Below are 21,652 nucleotides of genomic sequence, written 5' to 3' on the forward strand. Positions count from 1 at the left end.
GGGCCTGCGGCGCCCGGCGGGGAGTGCGCATGCGCGCGGTGGGGCGCGGGCGGAAGGAGTCGGTTTCTCTCTCTCCCTCCGTCAGGCACAAAGTGCGCATGCTCTTGGGGAGCGCTGAGGAATGCGCGGGGGGGAGAGCAGTAACGCTGATTGCCTGCGCTCCGCTGCGCCTGTGCCGGGGAGCTGGGGGTGCGGTGCGCATGCGCGAGGGGCAGCTGGCGCCAGCGACGTGAGTGATAACGGCGGGAGCGGCTTTTCGCCCGGCTGCCGTTACCGCCTGTGGTGGGTGTGGGCTTGGCCCGGGTAGGCCTCCCGCCCCCTCCTCGCTGGGTCTTCCCGCGGGCGGATGTGGCCCTACTGCTTTCTCCGCGTCGTCCCCGCTCGGGGCGGTCTGCGGTGGCTTCGGGGCAGCCAGCGTTGCCGCACGACGCTGCCCGGGGCGGGAGCCGGGATAGCGGCGTTACCTGCTGGTAACGTTTATCGTGTAGCCCACGTCCGCTTCGCTCTGGCGCCAGCCTGCAGTTGGGAATCTGTGCTTTGATACAGGTTTGGTGGAAGAAGGATTAACGGTTTGCCAAATGCATTTTTGTGTATGTACCTGCTTTCAGCTCCATCCTTAATTAAGTGCAAGCCTTAAATCGGTGTAAACACAAGTTCAGCAACTGCGTAGAAGCTTCCTGTAGCAGCCGTCAGTAAAAGCAAAGACCACTCCAACAGTGCCTCGGAGGAGAATTAAGCATTTGTAAACTTGAATCCAAAGAGTCAGCATGGTAGTTAATATGCTATGTAGAGTTTTGAGAATGTCTTAGATTCAATACTATCTGTCGTTTAAACATATCTGTCAGGGCAATGGGAAGGTGCACACCTCAAGAGTTTCAGTCTGCATTCCATCTGAAACTGGGTGCAAGTGTTTTTCTTCGCAAAGAGTGTCTAGTGCCCTAGTGCCCTTTTTTTTTTTTTTTTTTTTTTTTTTTAAAGCAGTTGCACCAAGTGATCCTGAGAAATAATTGGTTAAGTAGCAGTTCTGGCTGAAAGAGTCAGGCTATAGTGGATAATAATTTCTCAATGTTATCAAGAAGTGAAGTGAACATTATACTGGAAGTTACCCAAAATTGGTGTAAGACTTGCAGGGTGCTCATTTGTTCTGTTGTAGTGCTGTCTGTAATTTTAACAATGACCTATCAAGAAATGTGTGCTAGAATCCAGAGGGAGCATCAAGGATGATGGAAGGTCTGGAAATCAGGCTCTAAAAAAAAAGATTTAAAGAAATGGCTTTGGATAGACTAAAAGAAGAATGAGGGCTGATGTGAAGAAAGCCATCAAGTTTTTTTATGTACAAAAGAAAGTGGTCATTTCTGTCTGCACTCTTTCAAACAGGACAATATATTGTGGATTTAAACTGCAGCTGGCAGAGATGACGTTCATCTTATGACACCTGGATGAACTAATTTACTATTACATCTGCAGACTTAACTTTGGATGGGACTCCTTTAAAACACCATCAAAGCAAAACTGTGTTCCCAGCTTTTGTAGCACCACACTTAAAAGGCAGATGGGACTCTTAGGTTCAGTCTTTCAGATGATACTTCTTTCATTTTTCCCTGTTTTCTTACTCCGTAGGCAGCTATGACATGAGGGGATTCTCACTTCTTGGTGAAGTTGTTTCAAGTTTACATGCAAAAAATGAAGTCTGATTACACAGAGGAAAAGTAAAAGTGAGTCAAACAGAGCCCAGGCAACTTGAGTGGAAAGAATGTCCATGTTAGATAGTCTCCTTACCAAAAAGCTAAAGTTCAATTCTACCTTTGTGTTGTTGACGGGTGGGTTGGTTGGTTCGTTTGTTTTCCTGGCATCTTCTATCCTTATTTAACCATAGTGAAATAGCTTCAACTCCAGAATACTTTGTGGTGTAGTGAGGAGAATACTGCCATGAGAAATCTCTCCTCTTCCCACTGAGGAGAGAATTGAAATCTCAACATTTCTTAGATCACAGGGACTACTAGCCATGGGTAAGTGCCACAAAGTTATATGTTGAATATATCATTGAAAATTCCAGTTTTGATCTTGGAGACCTAAATTTGACATGAGGAACACTCAATAAGAATCTGTCACACAAGTCTAGGGAATTTGCCCAGGGAATCTAGGCAAATGAAATAACAGCCTTTAAACCATCTGGTTCATAGCACCTTGCCTATTCTCAGGTTTTTGTCCTGAGACCTAGGAAGTGTATTTTTTAACCCCCTATCTTTGGAAGCATAAAATGACACTAAAGTGCTAGGTTTTTAAATTGCTTCGCCCCTCCTGATTAGACAAAGAAGTCTTTAAAGTAAGCGGCCAAGAACCTTGGAAATGGTCATCAGGAAAGGAGAACTCAAATTTACTGTTTGTTTAGGATCTCATTGGTTTTGACCCAGTGCCATTAATTTTGTGAGGCTAACAGTTGGTTTTGAACATTTGGAGTTTAAAACATTGCTCCTTTTAAAGAAGTACTGTATTGCCTTTGAGAAAGTGCTGGCCCCTAGTGACTTAGTAGTATCTATTCAGTTGAATATGCAATGTAATAGTGGAACAAATAAAAGCAGTAAGAATTTTGAACTCAGTTTATAATGCTTGCTGTGATTTGTGTGACAATAATCCAGTGTGCTGCAAATATTTTCAGTTTTTGATAATGTTGGTGTCAGTGCTAGGAAGTGATTCTGTGTTATTCCTCCTTATCTATACCATTAGGAATGTGGGAGAGTGAAAATTATCCTTAAAGGGAGTGCAAGTTCAGCAGTATTCCAGTCTGCACTGCAAGCTCTACAAAGTCTTTGGCTCAAATGAACCTTTTTGATGGAGAATAATGCAAGCCCCTGAGGACTAGGTGGAATGCTCTGTGGCAATTATGTCTGTAATATTATAGTTCAAGTTCCCACCTTATGTGTCTCTAGAGACTTTGGAAATATATACAGTTGGTTTTTCAAAATTCTGTTGGGCCTCTTTTTTTTTTTCCCCTCTGATTTTCCATCATCTAACAATTACATTCAGGAAAGTTGTTTGTGATATGAACTATGATAGTTTGCCATCAGATTATCATATTGAAGATTTGCCTCATCCGTGTGCATGATTTGCAGAGTTGGTGCAGACAGAGCTGTGTCTAAGCCATTATGCCAGCAGTTCTCCAACTGAACTTGATTGGCAGGGAGTGCCAACCAACAGTAACACTCTCTTCAGCACTCCAGTTCCTCGTGGGTATTTGAAACACCTACCAGACAGATGTGTGCTCTTGACCCTGAAAACATCTTGGGGCCCTTCTAGAAATGTAGCTCTACACTACAACAGAGCTCAGGAGGAGGACAATTCCCTTTGTTTAACCATGAAATCAGCAGGTCTTTATCAAAGTCTTCCCTGTTCCATTCAATAAAGCATTTTGGATTTTTCCATTACTGCTTTCAGCATAGTGATTTTGTCAACTTAATGGCAAACTTAGAGGGCAGAAGGATGACTGTGTTTATCCTTCTGAGATACATTTTTCCCCTCAGCTTCACTGGACAAAACCAGAAGAATAGATGTATTTTTAAAATTAAGAAAACTTTAGAGTAATTTATTTGAAAATTATTGAGATTTAAGACTCAAGTTCTTAAGTGCTCAGAAAATGTAGTGAGGATTCTTTTTTTAGCCAGCATAATATAAAAAAGACCAAATCCAAATAACCATTATTTTCTCATACGTCTCAGAGGCTGTCACTGGACTGTAAAACTGGTGCTTTGCCAGTTCTTGGCTACAGATCGAAAGTGGCCCCAAGACTTATGCAAACTAATACCAGACAACAGACAAACTGTAAATAGCATGATGCTTGTGTTTGTCAGTGTAGCCCAACTACTCAAAAAGATTATGAAAATACTTGTTAAATAAATGGAAAATACATTATACTATTGTTCTTATGTTTCTACTGCCTCAAAAGAAAATAAATCAGTGGATTATGATCTAATGTTGGTGACCTCCACATATCCTCACCAACTGACATTGATATGATTATCTGGGATTGAGAGAGTCTGGATGGTTCATGAGACAAAGTCAGAGCTCATATATAGGTCACTGCTGAGGGACTTGCCTTCCAGATTGTCCCAGTTATTAGCACACCTTCACCTGCACCTTGGCTCTGCACCTTAGGTCCTTGGCTCCAAAATCAAGAGACAGGGCTGTGCAACTTCATCTGGCATGAAGGATCACAGCGTTGGTGAAAGTCCTCGTGACATAGATGCAAATGAATGAAAAACAGAGTTCAACTATTTAATAGTTCTGAGCTATTAAAAATAAGTGTATATGAAGACTTTATCATATATAATTTAGTCAGTGGTAATTAAATAACTACATTCTCTGCACTCTGTGTGAAATTCAATCCTATGCTGAAGGCCAGGGCAGGATGCAGATTCCAGCAAGCATTATTTTCCAAGGTTTGAATAGTTCTGAATAGTACTTCAACATCTATGGCGCAGGGAGTTTCAAAATATGCAACAAACATTGTGGAAAATACACTGACCATAAAAGAGTGATGAAGTTCTACAGTATGTTAATGTTGTTGCTACACTTCTTGGGAATGAGGAAATAAAGGCTTGCACTTACGAGAGAGTTTGAACAAAAATTTAGAAAAGGACTGTTGATAATCTTAGAAAAAAATTATAACTGATGGACAATTAAATAGAATGTAACAGCTAATAGCTAACATAATGACAGAATTAAGCAGCTAAGTTAGTGTATGATGTCTTTTAAAAAGAGATTCTGGTCTTTGAACAATGATGATTTCACTTCCTAGATACTTTGATTTTATTTTCTTTGTCATCCAGTGTGGTGTTTTTGGTGGGCTCCACTATCTGGGAGCATGAGGTAAGACAGGAGCTTTCCACAATGGCAAGCTCTTTTCCAGATATGTACTAACAGTATTAGTATGTTTGATAACAGTTTGTGCTAACTATTTGACTTAAGGGAGCATATAGTCACATATAGGCTGGGTCCACAACAATGATTAGTTGCTTACAGATCTTCTTTCATGAGTTGTTCTTATGAAAGACAGTCTTAAAAAAAATCCCCTTTATTTCTTACATTTTCTCCCTGAAACCCTCTCTAACCATTGGTCTATTTTTTAATCTAAATTTCACTCATATTTTGTATAAAATGAGTGTCTCTTGGTGCCTTTGCTCCTAATCACACAGAGCAATCTCCCTTCTGGTGTACAACAGCACAAATCGTAACTGCACCTTTGACGCTCAGCAATGCCATCATCCTGACTACAGCTTGGGTGCAGGGTAACAACCAAACACTCTGCCAGAGGAGACTACCAGTGGCCATTGTTTATATAGCTGGGGTACTTCTTCCCACATCATAGTACTTTTAAGACCATACTTTTCCCCGTTCATTAGCAAACTATATAACAGCTAGGAAAAACAGTAATTTTGTATTTTTTAAAAAAGCAGAAATTCCGGTGTGTGGCTTTAAAACACACAAACTCTTGCAAATAGCAACCCTCTTCTTGAAGTGCACTGTAGATGGCAGCCCATGGCCTGTTTCCACCCTGTTTCAGGTTATTTCATTTGCTAGACCAGAAAAAGCATGGAACTGTTGTACAGATTGTGCTCCTACACTGCACTGTTTGTCCAGATATTTTTAGGTGATCTGTAGAAAGAAAATGTTCTCTAGTTCCATTTATCCAGGGACTTTTGTACTCCAGCAGAGCTGCTTACAAGGTTTGACTTTGATGAACTGAAAGTAAATATGCACAATGGTAGCATTTTAGATGCTAAGCCTTACAGGGTAACCTGCTTGCCTGAGAATATGCACTGAATGCTACTGCTTAATTTTAAATTAAGATTATAGTTTTCCTGATGTTTAAGAAAAAATGTCATGAACTCTGTTCCATGAATATTTCAAATCCAAATTATGCGATTCCCACCTGTGACAGTTTCAGGAATATCATTGTAGTTAAACCAAAGTTCACTGTATTAAAGAGATGTGATGTGCATTTGCTGAGACAGTCACCCATTCCATAAATTTACTTTGGCACTTATTTGGAAAAATAGGTTAAATAGATTATTGAAAGGATACATGATTCTACCACCTTATTAATATTTTACTGTTCAGCCTGGTGAAAAATACCTGTAAACATTTCTGAAGTCATATTCTGCATGTGACAGCAGCATTTTGACTCTTGCACTCTTTGACTCTTACATGGTGTTAAATATATTTACTGCCTGGCTCCTGTCATGTCACGGGAGTGTCCTATCCTTCTTTTTCCCCCTAAAACTTTTACTAATTATTTTCAGAAATGGGAGAAGTTAATATACTTTTTACAGGATTCTGTGTTTTCCATTCTTGCTCAAGAAGCCCTGCAAGTTTGCTCTTTGATAGAATGAGGGACTTGGCTCTGTTCCCAGCATCCATTCTACATCCCAGTCCATTAATCCGATTTCTAAACTCGAAACATTTTAGATCGATTTTATACCTTACAATACTTCCTCAAATCCTACTACTAGTATTACTTTTTGCTCTGCAGATTGTTAGTGGTTAGATTCAAAAGTCACATAACATTATGTTGTAGGAGATGTTATCTGCTAGCAAGAAGAAGAGTAACTGGAAGGCTATCTCCAGTGCTAGCTCCAAGCTAGCTTGCTCTGACAGATCCTGGGAAACTTAGAGTAATCCCTCTCCCCAAACCCTGTACTTATGTCTAGACCCTGCTATGTATAAGTGTGTGTCTATGCAAGGCGAGTCCTCTGTTAATGTTCTTAAACCATTTATACACTTATAGGATGTTGTCAAAAGTCATTATTTATGAGAGTGTTTAATATCTACAACAACTACCTAAATCTCTATTGTGCTGCATAAAATTGCTGAAATTTAAAATGATATGGAATGCTTCCTATCAAAAGCAGTATTTTTCATGCCATACTTTTGTATTTTGGGTTATTTCTCCACACTTTTTTCCCAAGAAAGTCAAACCGACCATCACCAAGTGAGGGTGCAATAAGGCAGTAAATGAAGAACTGTGTTCCTGAAAGATACTTGTCTTAAAAATATCTACAATAATTATATTTTTGCATCTCTGTAATCTAAGGGTATACACTAATTTTATAAATATCACTTTATATCATCACATTATTAATTATTGTGTAGTTGTCATCTTTGTTTATTTAAGAATATTCAGAAGATTCAGAATCACCTTTTTAGAATAAAGCTTTTTTTACAATGAACTATGGTAACTTTCTTTGTCCTTGGATAACATATTGCACATATCTCCTTATATGAAGTTCAACAAGGCCAAGTGCCATGTCCTGCACTTGGGTCATAACAACCCCAGGCAGCTCTACAGGCTCAGGGAAGAGTGGCTGAAAAGCTGCCTGACAGAGAGGGATCTGGGGGTATTGATTGACAACCGGCTGAACATGAACCAACAGTGTGCCCAGGTGACCAAAAAGGCCAACAGCATCCTGGCTTGTATCAGGAATGGTGTGGCCAGCAGGACTAGACAAGTGATCATCTCCCTGTACCCAGCAGTGCTGAGGCCCCACCTTGAATCGTGTGTTCAGTTTTGGGCCCCTCACTACACGAAAGACATTGAGGTGCTGGAGAGAGTTCATAGAAGGGCAACGAAGCTGTTGAGGGGTCTGGAGCACAAGTCTGATGAGGAGCGGCTGAGGGAACTGGGGCTGTTTACCCTGGAGAAAAGGAGGCTGAGGGGAGACCTTATTTCTGTCTACAGCTACCTGAAAGGAGGTTGTAGCATGGAGGGTGTTGGTCTCTTCCCTGAGTAACAAGTGTTAGGACAAGGGGAAATGGCCTCAAGTTGTGTCAGGGAAGATTTAGATTGGATATTAGGAAAAAACTCTTCTTGGAAAGGGTTGTCAGGCACTGGAACAGGCTGCCCAGGGAAGTGATGGAGTCACCATCTCTGGAGATGTTTAAAAGGCATTTAGACGAGGTTCTTAGGGACATGGTTTAGTGCTAGAGTTAGGTTATGGTTGGAGTTGATGATCATGAGGGTCTCTTCTAACTGAAATGATTCTAAGAAAAGCATCTGCCTTCTGGGATGCTGGAATCCTGTTAATAAATCCTGATCGGCATACAAGCCAGAGTGAAGCACAGTTCTGACTGACCAGACAGGATGCTGTTTTTCTCTGTGTACCTTGAGTGTCAGGGTCTCTCAATGAACAACCACCACCACCACCACCACAAATATGTACATCCATTCTCCCTGAGCGTTGTGAGAGGTTAGATTCAACCCTGACATCAGTGTACAGTGACAGTGGGATTGTGCCCATTGACACCAGGCTGATTTCAACCCTCAAAAATAAAGAAGCTGCAAAAGACATTTTATGATTTGTATTATGTAGTAGTTCTGGATTGCTAAACCATTGTTATAATTTACCTTTGCAGGCACAAAATCCAGCCACCCACCCTTTTATCAGTATGATAATAAAAAGAATTAATCACCAAGGGCTGAGAGAATTTAGTTAATTTCACTGTTTCACTATTTCCTTGACCACAGTATGTGGGAGAAGGGACCTATGAATAAGAACACTTGATATTTTGTATTTGCATCACTCACTTTAAAATATTTAATACAAATTTGGAGAAGGAGAAAGTTTTCTTTTATTTGAAATATGTAAGCCTCACACCTACTTTGTCACCACAGCCACTGGGCATCCCCAGTATAAAGGTATTTCTATAATTAGGCACAAAATAAAAGTTATTTATGTGTTTTAATATTCAAATATTTACAAGAGAATATAATGAACAGGCACCAAAATGTGATTCCCCCATTGTTATTTGTAGGAAGAGTGCAACTTAATTTCTGTTTTAAAGCAGAGACATCTTGTAATGTACTACGTACAGACTAAAATAACTTAGGTAATTTCAAAATAGATATAAAATTGTGTTGATTAGTACATAGTACATTGGTCATTTCCATTCAGTCAAAAAGTAACTACATTTCCTCATTAATGACAAATGTCTGTTCTTTATCACTACTTGTAGATCTCTATTCTTTATATTCTTTATATATTTTATTGTATTGTTTCATGTTATATTATTTTTATTTTAGGAAATTGCTCAGATAGTAGGCCTATCAAGCATCTCTTGGTATAATATACTACTTACTGAATTATATAGCCATATTTTACTGACCAGCGAATAAGATTAGAAGTACCTTCTTTCTTTGGTTAGGTATTTGTGATTATTAAAATAATGACATCTCAGTCTCACTTCTTTGCATTTAAAAGCAGAAGTTAATTTCTCTTTTACTCTGGGAATTCTGATCATCAAAGGACATATCTCAATGTTTTGGGCCTAATTAATTGGGAAGAGAATGTCCTATGCTGAGGCTCAGTAAGAGCCAAATTTTGTACGTGGAACAGCTCAACAGACTCGTATTTTTTCATTTTTCTTAATTTAGTGTTTTTCAGAGCTGTTGTGACTTGCTATTAATGAGCAATCAAATAACAACATTTAAAGAAGGGAGATTGACACCTGCCATACCTACCTTCAAAAGCTAAAATATTTTGCTAATTGCTGCTTTTTTTATTTTTGTCTTTTAAAGAGATCCACTAGGTGGTGCTTGAAATAAGCTACCCACCTGTGACTCGCTCAGGGTTGCCAAGCCAATCTTGGAAACCTATGGGCAACTGGAAATTATTGTGGCTGTGAAGTATTAAACTGTAATTCAGTGGTCAAAACTCCAATAGGAATATTCTTTGCAACAGGAATAAGTTTGCTATCTAAGTGCTTGTGTTTCTCCTTTTCCAAAATTGAGTTTTCTGTTTCAGGACTAAAACTAGGTGTTCACCATTATGGAGATGAACTGCTCTTCATTACAAATTTCAGTGTTTCTTCATTTCTGGTACTCTCAGATCATTTTCCATTAGTATTTTTGACTTTTGAAGAGCAAGTATATCTCCAGACTCGAAGTGATTTGGAGAAGTAGTTATTTAAATACATGAAATAACGATGAACCTCGGCATTACTGCTTCATCCGTCCTGAAAGAAGTTTAACTTCCAATAGGAAATGAAGGAAAACTGTTGCGATGTCGATGCCTGTGGCTGGGGGAAGGGGCAGGAAAGCAGTATGGCCAGTTATGTGGGTATGAATTAAAGACACTGTGCCATATTCCTCATGGAGACCAAGGCTTGTTTTCTCAGGTTTTCTTTAGCCATTTGCTGTGCAGTCACTCTTCCTAATGTAAACTGGCTTCTTCAGAGTTTTAAAAAAAGCAGGGCCACTGCTCTGTGGTCAGTGCACCAATGCACCATGCACCAATTTGTTGCCTGATAACTTCCCTGCCTTTCAATCTGACAGTAAATGCTTCTGACATAATTATTTGTTCATGGCATTGCTTCTCTGTCAAAGAGGGTGTTTGTTCTGTCAAACACCTGCGCAAGTGCTCTGGTGGGAGCTTCAGAGCCCCTCCAGCTGCCAGGAGAAGCTGTGACACCTTCAGGCCTCAGACCACTCTGATTTCCTCTCCCTCTGCCTTGATGGTGAAATTCTGGTGATCAAGGCATTTCTCTGTTCGTTGCAGACCCCAGGAGAACAAGCTCCTCTAACCCACGTGGTTAGTGGGTAATAGATGGAGAAAGAGATGGAGGAAACACAATGAGCGTGTTCCCATCCTTTCTGCCTGCCCATGCTGGTGGGCAGGTGGCTGAAGGCAGCTGCCCGTGCCATGTCCATTCAGTGCTGACACACAGCCTGTGTAAGTCTTATCCAAGAGGTCGGCCAGCGAAGGTGAGACCCATGAGAGGGAGGGCTCTGATTGCCAGGGCGGGTCTAGGAGGGCTTCAGCTTTGGGGTGAAGGAGCTGGAGATCATACTGAGGACTGAGAAGGAGTCGAAGGTGCTGCACTAGTGACTGTTGAGGGTTGGCATGAAGGAAATTGGAAGTAAACACAGTGGAATAGTTTAAGAGACAGTACAAATTTAGAGTAGGCCAGGCTTCTGTTATTCATAGAAAAAATGTTCAAAATTGATGTTGAGACAGCGTATGAAGGAAAAGCATGTGTGAATTGCCAGGGGAAGAGACTCTAAATAGTCTATTATAAAAGTCTTTGAAATGTGCACATGTGAACCAGATAATTCAGACCTAGTTATTGATAAATGCGCTGCAGTCAAATGTGTTGTGTCATTTAGGTGTAACAAAAATTCTGATTTGCTCATGGCCAAAGCACAAAGGGTGGGAAGCAGAGTAAGGTATATAAACTAGGGCAATGTACATGAGAAGCTAATATTTCACTCTTAGTGCGCCTACATCATGTCAGATATTTTTCATATTTAAAACATAGTCTATGAAGAATCAGCCTAAGGATATTGATCTCATAGGAAAAAAAAAAAAAGTAGGATTTGGTTCACTGGAAAGATATAGAGAAGAAATTAATTATAAACTCAGCATTTTGTGCAAAGATGATTTATAGGACATGAAAAAATATGCTTAATTATCTGCAGTGCATCATGGAATAATGCTGATGTCAGTAATCTGAAATATGCAGATTAGAAAATGTTAGTGCAACTCTCAATTAATACGAAGTTGATAGTTAAATGGCTTCCTCTTTTTCTTTGTTATTTTAGTTCTGAAATGGGTACACAAGTTTTATATATGTACTGTTTTCTTCCTTCAGATTGTTGTTGCTGCCAGAGTATAACACCAATTTTAGTTTTGTATTTGAGTATCTTCATATTTTGGTATGTATACTACCAAAAATTAAAGTATTTTTTTAAAGACAGAAGTCACATTTGGGTTGACCAGGTTAGTTGATTTTATTATTTGTCTACATATTTATTAAATAGCGTAGGGGGCTACCAGCCTAATTCATCTTTTACCACTTCTGTTTCGTTTTCATGGCTAAAGAGGAGACTGATAAAATATTTGTTCATATGATGTCAGTGGCAGAATCACCAGGAGAACCACTGGCCAGTGACATAAGTCTGCTGCAGAGGCAGGGCCAGAGCTGCAGGTGGGCATCTCAGCAGAGCGCTGAGAAAGAGGGAGGGAGCTGCTCCCCGTGCCAGGCTCAGGATAGAGTGTTTCCAAATCCAGGTGCAGAAGGAACATACTCTGATCTCTGAGCTTTAACATCGCACTTATTGTTATCACCTATAATGTGATTCGAAGAGGAAGAATTCAGGTTCAAGAACGGAAAAAGCACTGAACAGATTGTATTTGCCTTGGCAGGAGCTCAGCTAGGAACAGGAAGGGGTTAATTTCTATTTCAGTGGCATAAGGTTTGTAAATTTTCACTTGATTAAACAAGTGGTTTAGTTAGTTTGCCATAATTTATTGTAAAAACAGCTAAAAGCAACAACTAAGCTTCAGGACAAAAACAAGAAAATATAGCTTTTTTGGTGTTTAATGATAAAGTAAGACAGGTGGTATTTTCTTCAGTGAACTTGTAAATTTTCCAGTGCAAGCTGACTTAAAAAATATCTAAGTTAAGTAAGGAAATTTTTTCCCCTGTCATGTTCTGAAACTACTATTAGTTTTAAAATAGGCTAAAATAATTCTTGTTGTAGCTCCACACAACTGACCCATGTCAATATTCTAGAAACATCTTCTGGGATGATCTGTGAGACAGAAAGTATAAAGTTTAGATAGAAGTCAGTCTGAGGAGAGAACTGCAGAAGTATACCTTGATGGAAAGCCAAACCAACACAGCCAGTGTCAAGGGGAAGAAACTTCTTTTGCTTTGCTAGCTTTTTAAATCTACTGAAACAGCAGGTAAAGATGTCCTAAAAGCATAGTTTCTGTAGTTTTTCAACAGACTGTCTCTCAGAATGAAGATTATTAAAGATGATGAATAATCATGGATTTTGCTATGAATTAAACGTTGAATGTGTAAGGAAAACAAGCAAACAAAAAGCTAGAGAGAATGACTGTTTCTCCAGGTAGAAGGAGATTAGTAACCAGCCATCCCAGGGATCTGCACTAAGACCATATTATTTTTGTTTGGAAGCAAAACCTTTTACCCACTTAGTCTAAAAATAAGCTAATATGAGGTGGAAATAACTCTGTTAGAAATCAAAGATGAGATACCTTACCCCTTTGCAACAAGATAGAGTTGACCAATAACTATTCTGAGATAGAATACAGTATGTGCTCTGTTTTCTGGTTACATTGGCTTCTCAGATACATATCAAATACCATTTATTACTATGCAATTCGTCATACCCTTTTAGGATTGTCACATCCATTTCTCACCTCCAAAGCAGTTATAAATGGCAACTGAAATATTAGTATGTCTGCCTGGCTTCCTCTCATGGACAATCAGCCAACAATCCCCTCAGCCCAACCTTTCTCTGCCTCTTCTTTGATACTGTGGCAGATGTCATCCCTCTGCCTGTCATTTTGGCTATACCTGAACATCTATCAGGCTCCTCTGTATCTTCATCCCTAGTTCATACCTCTTTTTTTTTTTTTTTTCAGTCATTCCCTCTGCATAACGTGTCCAGGATAGAATTTTCTTTGTCGAATCAGAAAGTTCTGAAGTTCTCATTTATGTTATGGTTGTCTCCTTTATTGAGACCCTTTTCTGGTGTTTTCCTGCTCGCACATACTCATGAGGCTGCTGTAAAGGTTGCTTTGATGCACATGAGTGTGTATGCATCCTTATACTCTCATTTCCCTGTCACGTCGAACCTGAAATGCTTATTCTCAAATCAAAGCACTTTTTACTGTTGCCATCTAAGCTATGGCACTAGCTTTTCTTTAGCAGTGAGCTAGAATTAGGTGCAGGCCCTCTTTTGCCTTCACTATTGGGAAAAGCTCTGCAAAAGGAGGTTTTTTTTCTTCCAATCCCTGCTTGAAGCTCTTGTTTGGGACATTTCCATGCTTCTCAAGGCCTAGGTTGCAGACATGCAATAACTGAGGTTTATTGTTATGACCGGTATGGTTTCACTGTTCTCTTAACCTCTGTCCAACTCTGTCTTTTTGTTTCATTTTTATATGTAGATGAAGGCTGCCTGAGGCCAGGGACCAACTTGTTCTGTGTCTGCACAGAACCTAAGAGAACAAGGTGATACAGTAACATCAGCCATAGCAGTAATATCGTCAATGCATACGTAATATTATTCATCTTACATGTCTTTTAGGAATCACAGACATCATTTGGGTTAAACACATAATGAAACTGCCTTCTCAGTCCTTCTATGCTCATGCCTTTCATTTAGTTTCACTGATACAATACCAAGTTCCCCTGCTTGGACAGCTGAAAGGGCATCATGGGGAAGGACTATTTCAGTCTAAGCATAGTTCTGTCCTCTGGCTACCTTCATGCACTAAAAGAAAGGAAAATGTTGACAGAAGATAGAAATAGCTGTAGTATATTTCCTGTAATGGTTTCACTATAGGGACTCTGAATGTGATTAATATAGGCAATATAGACAGCGTCATCATTCTTTTTAGTTGAATTCGCTGAAAAAACAGTAAAAAACAATCAATAAAAATACCCAATTCATTTATTAACTCAGCTGAGTCACTGAATACCCAGTGATTGCTCACCTGGATTAAAGTTTATATGTAATTCAAGAACTCAAATATTGTTTCATTTGGCAGGCAAGGGTATAAGTAAACAGGATTTCCCTGAAGGTAGCAAGGAAACATCATGCAATATGGTTATTTATTAGCTTTGGTGTTACTGCAAGAGAGATGAGTAAATACTGCTCTAATGCTTAGAATTTAAATAGGTCAAAATATTTTCACTGCTTAGTCTCTGCCCAACTTCTTTAGAAGTTCCTAAAGATAAGCGTCTCAATAAATATCATAATTATTGGAAGTCCTTTACTCTCTTTTGGTACTTTGTGCCCATTTATCCACTTTTGAAAAATCAAGCCATTCGTTTAGGTTTTACAGTAAAACTACTGAGAACCGTTTATTTGCGGAAGATATTCCTCATTTAAGCTCAAAGCTTTCACAGAGATCTACCAATTTGGATTGCATTTTTTCCTGAAATGTCCCATGTTGACTGTCTAGTCACTGGAAGTGCAATATCTAACTATACGTCTGACATTTTAAATCCAAACTCAAATATTTTTACACAGTATGATCTCATCGGTTTTGGTTTTTACAGTATGCAATGAAAGCAAATTTCATGATCTTGGAATGCAGTAAATGGATGGTTGTCCTCTGAACAGATTTATTTACATCCCTAGCTTAAATTGGTTATTTGAAAAAGAATATTAAAAAGCCCTTGTTCTTAGTTTTTAAAATTAACAATTTAAAACTAATTAGTCATCTTCTTAAAAAGTAACTTTACTGGGAAGAAAAAACACCTGAGTGTGAGATGTTGGATGCACTGATAGAATCTGCTTTTCTTTTGACTAGGATAGGTTAATTCTGATAGTGGTGCATACCAGTCTTACTTTCACAATGCCCAGCAGGCATGGTCACATCTGTACTTGTAGTCACTCTGCCCACTGTCCTCTGCAATCCTTCTTGCGAAGTTCTCAGCCTGAATTTGCTCACAGGTCTTGAGAGTGTCTCTACACCTTGTCTACCATGACATATGGCTCCGCCATACACCTCACATGTAGAAGTAATGCAAACCAAACTAAGACTTACCTTGACTATGCCTTTGAAGCATTTCACTGGTCTTCCTCTCTGATATACCATGTGTTTTAACTAGCTATAGGAAAAGCGAGACCTATTATCTGTATATTTTTTATTTGTCTGGACCAATGTAAAAACTTGTGGAAACATTCCTTCAACATTGACTGTTTGGCACCAATCTAAGGCTTTGTTAGATTTTTACCATTAAGACAATGCATGTGAATTAAGGCATCTGATGTTGTAACTTTAACTTTTTGAAGGTTTTCAGGCATTATCATTGCTTTTACATAAGCTTTATGAAATTATATACTCTTTAAAATCAGTGCCAAATCTCCTATCAGCTACCATTTAAAATGGGGCAAGTGGGATTAAGGCTACTCAAGTGATACATTAAAGTCATTTAGGTTAGACTTTTAATGTTACTTAGGTACCTAATTCTCCTTTTATCTGAGTTAATATGAGGTGCATAAATAAATTTTTTGCTCTGGATCTTAGGAGCTTTTGAAGACCCCACCCACCAACATACAATCCACAGTTTTGCATATGGCTTACAGATCTGATTTCCTGAGGAAATAAATGTGATCACATTGCCTGCCCATCTATCTGTCTGTCAGTGAGTATCTGATCTGTCTCTCTCCCTCCATATTTTTGAACCTGATATATACTGTTGACTACATTTGACAGAAAGGCAAGTGCCCAAAGGTGTTAAGTCCTTACAAAGTAAAAGGATTTGATAAAGGGCAGAAGCAACCTTCTCTCTCCCCTTGGGAGCTGCAGCTTGAGCTCAGCTGTCCCCATTTCTCTCTTGTCTGCCCAGGTTCACCAGTCCGCATCTGTGTGGGTCACAACCAGCACAGCACCATCCTCTCTGCCAGATGAAGGGTCTCACCTCAGCTCCAGGAGCAAACTGCACAATGAATGCAGCTGACACTACTCTGCTGAAGATGGTGGAGGAACTTGAAATACAGGTCCACTGGAAACTAGAATGCATTACTTTCATAGTGTAAAAGGAATCACTTACTAAATTCCAATAGCCAACAAATGCTCTTGAAAACCACACATTTCCTCTGAAATGTCATCAACAGAATTTCTTTAAAACGAGTTGTTCTCTGGACCTTCACAATTTTGCTGTCTTGCAAAGAGCAAAAATAATTTGACATGTCCCAGAGGCAGCAGCTGTACTGAAGAGGTGACATCAGTGCCTACCCTGTATAAGGTCCTCCAATCTACATTGGTCCTGTGACGTGCCACCAGCAGGAGATGCACTGTTGTCTAGTCTTGGTTCACACTGGATTGTATTTCTCATCGTCTAGGTTTACCTCATATTGATCCCAGGTGAGGAGCCAGCAGGATGAGTGCCATGTCAGGAGGAACAGAATTCTGTCCACAGGCTATGGCTCTAATTTGACTTCTCATGCTTGGGCTCTTTTGTAAATAGAATATTAATGCCCAGGCCCATGAAGCTTTATGTCATCAAGGCAGTGGACAATGATATTACATGCTAAATAAAAGTACATTATGAAAGTCAGTAGAGACAATTCACCTTCAGCTGGAAAGAGCTGGTTACACATCGTGGCACCCTGGTGTTAAATGAATTCAGGTTGTCAATGGCTCATCTTAAAGAATTCTGTGTTGAGACAGTACCAAATGGAGGCAGCATAGACCAGTTTTTAATCCAGTATGTGGAAGGAAAATGAGGATAGGGGTGTAGCTATTTTTCTTACGTACTCACTATTTGAAAAGAGTATTTATAGAGAGTTGAAACCAGTGCTGTACCTGTCTGGAATCAACCAGTTTCTTTTTCAGTAAAGGCACAACATTTATTGATGCCCGATTTTTGTCTAAGTATCTAAATAATGTAAAGGTAAATTGTTTTTATTCACCTGAAGTAAAAAGCAATAATGCAATATATTTCTCTCCGCCTCACAAAGGTTTAGTCCAAGCATAATATAAACTGTGCAAAGATTCTACACAGCAGTTTGTTATAGTGGCCCAGTTCTGATCATAGCACTTATATTTTGGCATTCCAAAGCTTGTCTAGGTGAGAAGATGCCCATTGTTTCAAACAGGATGGTAGTTTTACTACATCTAATTGACTTGATGTATCCTAGAACTGCTTGTTAAAATATCTACTAACAGAATTGATTAGCAGCATGATTTAAGAAATGAATAAATCTGGGTTTCACAAGAGAATAAACATATTTTTCAAGAAGGAAAATGAAAAAAAGGAAATGTCAATACTGCATTTTCTGTGCTGTAAAATGAATCATTATAATTTTAGATACAGTGTAATGTCTGTTTATTGTAAGAATTTATCTGTACAGGAATATTGTTTTGTGAAACTCCAACAATAATGGTAGTAGCAGTCCAGACCTTAACACATATCTCAGTGTTTTCCAGAAAAAAAAATCCCCTTTCCATATAGTTTAGAAAGAAGGACTGTGTTGAGCATCTCATTCTTATACAGTATGGTATACTGGATTCTCTCCTATTTAGATTCAGAATGACAGCTGCATAAATTCATCAGGAGAGGTAATTTATTTGAAGCATAGGCAAAATAAAAACCTAAAGCCTAGTAAAATGCCATACCCAAAGAAAAGTTTGCATTTAGTTTTTCTAAGGTATATGGTATTATAATAGATATAAAAATAGAAGAACAGGAATATGTCTCAGATTAGCTGGTATGGAAGTGAAAGGTAACCATGCATGGTTACCTTTTCTGTTTCTGCATGCACAAATGTGTTCATGTTGCACCTGGATACATTTTTGCAGTATTTGCAGGTGCCCTTTTCAATGTTAAGTTTCTATTTACAGGCTTCAACTTGCAAATAGTTTTCCGAATGTCTCAGAGAACCAATGCTATATGTTCTCGTGTCAAAAGCAGGCAGTAAGTCTGACACTGCTTTACTCAAAATTTTTAGACTTCACAGTTTTCCAAGGAAGATGAATGTCTTCAAAGCTTCACAACCTCTGTTGAACAAAGTTTGCCATGTACTTATTAATTCTCTGGAAATCGCTTTTAGTAGTCTTTGCTGTGCCATCTTATTTGCCAAAACCATTTCTTTTTCTGTGACTGTGCTTACAAATAGATCATAAAAATGAAAATCACATCAATCAAAATCTCATTAGTGTCATCCTTATCTCCACAGCATGGTAATCAACTTTATTCATTGATCACCAGAAAAAAAATGCATGCCTGTTGAGGATATAAAATTAACCATTAATTTTGCTGGGTTTATACAGCTGATTTCATTTCTAAGGTTTAAATTTCTACAGCAGTGATTCTTAAGCTTTTCAACTCCTGAAGCCCCTTCATTTCTTTGTATTCTGGTCCCCTTCTCATTTACCCAGAATCTAACACAGACCCTTAACCCATTTAGCAATGTGTCTTACACAGAGTGGGTTTGGTTGGACAAGCTGATGATTATGAAGTTCTGATTATGGAGATTTCAAATCTGTTGAACAGTACAGAGGCACTGTTTATAATGTGAGCAGAATTGCACCCTCCTGTTTGAGAATTATGAAGTGCAGTATTTCACAACCAAATCAGTGAAGGACACCGGGTGGTTTAGATAAGAATTATGTTTCCATTAGGTATTTAAATCCCAATAGCTAGGTCTGGTAGCTGGCTTGTGTGAGACGCCTAACCCAGCTCCAGGGATTGTGTTTAATGGATGCCCAGGATAAATCAGTCCTTATGGTGCTAATAAATCAGTACATACCTCATATATAAACCACCACTGGGTCCACAAACTGGTCCAGAACCAGGCTTTTTGTTGAGAGGCTGATCTGAAACAAACAAACAAAACTACAATAAAGCAGAAAACAAACATATGAACAAACAAATGCAAATAGAGAGAAAAAAAAAAGAGAACAAAAAAAAAAGAGGAAACCCGAGAAACTTTTGAGGCAAACTTTTTGTATTGTTTTCTCCTGCTTTGTAAGGTCAGACTTAGAAATGGCAAAATTTCAGAAGTTTCTACATGAAATATTTTCGCTCACTGTAAAAACATGAATATTAACTTCAATATACTGGTTTGTCTTTGCACTTCAAATCTAAAAATGCTTTTTACACATATTTTATTTACAATATGTAAAATCTTGTGGGTTTTGGCAATTGAAATTTGTGCATATTATAGGCTGATAGAGTCTCTATGTTTATGTAACTTAGTCTGCTTCTAATATGTAGAAGTCATGCTCATTTTTCAAACTTTTCCTCTAGAAATAAATGGAACTAGAATAACTTGTTTGTTCAGAATCTGTATTATGACATTGGATCTCTAGTTATAAATCACTGTTGAGCATCTTAGGGACATGCTTTAGTGCTAGAGTTAGGTTATGGTTGGACTTGATGATCTTAAGGGTTTCTTCCAACCAAAATGATTCTATGGTTCTGTGATTCACTGGTTATGATCTCCATCTGTGTTTACTGTGAACAGTACTGATGTTCTCGTATTGTTATTTTCTTCCTAATGTCTTCAGAGACAAAAGCCTTTGTGAGAGGTACATTTCTGTCTTTAGATAGAACACAATGTTTTAATTCAAAAGTAAACTCATTTAATACATATATCTCAATAGTTTCTATGTATTAAATTATATTTAATACGTTCCATATTTCTACAGTAATAGTTTGCTAACAATTGCTGTGAATAACTACTATAGATGTTTTATTTCTGCCCAAATGTGTTCTTTTTGAAAGACAAAAATAACATTTTTCTGTGCCTTTGAGATTTCCATGCCGCCTGAAGGCTTTCAACACAACAGCAATGTTTATTCAATGACAGGAGTACTGTTTGGCCATCTCTCCTTCTGGGTATCTTTGTGTATTACTTGTAAAATATATAAACAGTTTTTGGAGCACGATCCTGAACCAAATTTCCTGCTCCTATATGCTATTTGTTACTCTTATTGCTATGTTGCCTCATCAGGCTCATCTTATTATGCCCTAAAGTGCATATAATCCTAATGAACGATGTGTACTATAGCTAAGGGACAGAGTGTTCTCATAGCATAGTGTTTAAGACGTGTTGTTTGAAGGCAGAGGGAGGAATCAAACCTGGAACTTTTGCAGTACTGGCAAATGTTGTAACCATCAAGTTAGCATTAATATGAAACAACCTGTCCCCTTCTCCAGAGACTATGTTTTAATAACAGAAATTGGTTTCCTTGGTTTGGTTTGGTTTGGTTTGGTTTGGTTTGGTTTGGTTTGGTTTGGTTTGGTTTGGTTTGGTTTGTTTGGTTGGTTGGTTTGTTTTTTTCTCTTTCTTTTTGACATGTTTTAGTGCAGATTTCCAGCACAGGACTCCAAGATGAGCACATCTTGAGAGTGCAGAGTCAGTACCTAACTCCCTGGCTAGTCAAACTCCATTTAGAGTCATCTTCCCAGGCAAATATTTCCTAAGTTGGGGCACTGAATACAGCTTCTATGCCAGGGCTTGTATTTATTCCCCCCTGTATCCTGCTATATACCGTAAACAGGACTAAAAGATCAACACAATCAAGTAGTTGCAGAAAATCAAGTTCAGTACAAGGCAGCAAAGAACCACACTTGAAACAACACACTCGGAGTTCTTGACATTAAAGGAAAGGGCAACTTGTTACAGCAAATCATAACCCACAGACCGCTGCTGTTGCGGCTATATGGCACACAGTAACCTTATGCTGGAATACACACGGGCAGAATGAGGAGCCATGTAGATGCACAAATATTCACCCTATCGATCCTGCTTGTTGATTCTGCTTGCAACTTTTCAGCAACTGCCAGCTGCAGCGACCTGAGTTAGAATCTTTTATCACCTGTATGCTTATCCAGTGGAAATATTGACAAGCTGGAAAAACAGGCAAAAATTGTGAGCAGAGGTCCCAGGGAGGGACACTAGAGCCAACCAGACCAAACACACGGTCACAGACGGAAGTTGTGAAACATGCAGATGCAGGGAATAACAAGAATATTGCTGAAGAGCAGTTGTTTGATGTTTTTTCTTTTCTTTTCTTTTTTTTTTTTTTTGGCTCCTTCTCACCACCAGTTCACAGAAGCTCTTCAGTGAAAACCCAGTGAAATTAGTTAGATAAATTTAAACTAAAAA

At 38.8% G+C, this 21,652-nt stretch overlaps 1 long non-coding RNA gene across 1 annotated transcript; it reads left to right on the forward strand.

Annotated features, from left to right (window-relative positions):
• The first annotated feature begins 1 nt into the window (after position 1).
• Positions 2-20,063, forward strand: LOC136099122 (uncharacterized). Its single transcript, XR_010651036.2, has 3 exons — positions 2-590; positions 16,062-16,179; positions 16,384-20,063. It is a non-coding gene; the product is annotated as an uncharacterized lncRNA (long non-coding RNA).
• Positions 20,064-21,652: the final 1,589 nt, after the last annotated feature.

This window comes from Patagioenas fasciata, chromosome 2 (assembly GCF_037038585.1).
Source record: "Patagioenas fasciata isolate bPatFas1 chromosome 2, bPatFas1.hap1, whole genome shotgun sequence".
NCBI classification, from domain to species: Eukaryota; Metazoa; Chordata; class Aves; order Columbiformes; family Columbidae; genus Patagioenas; species Patagioenas fasciata.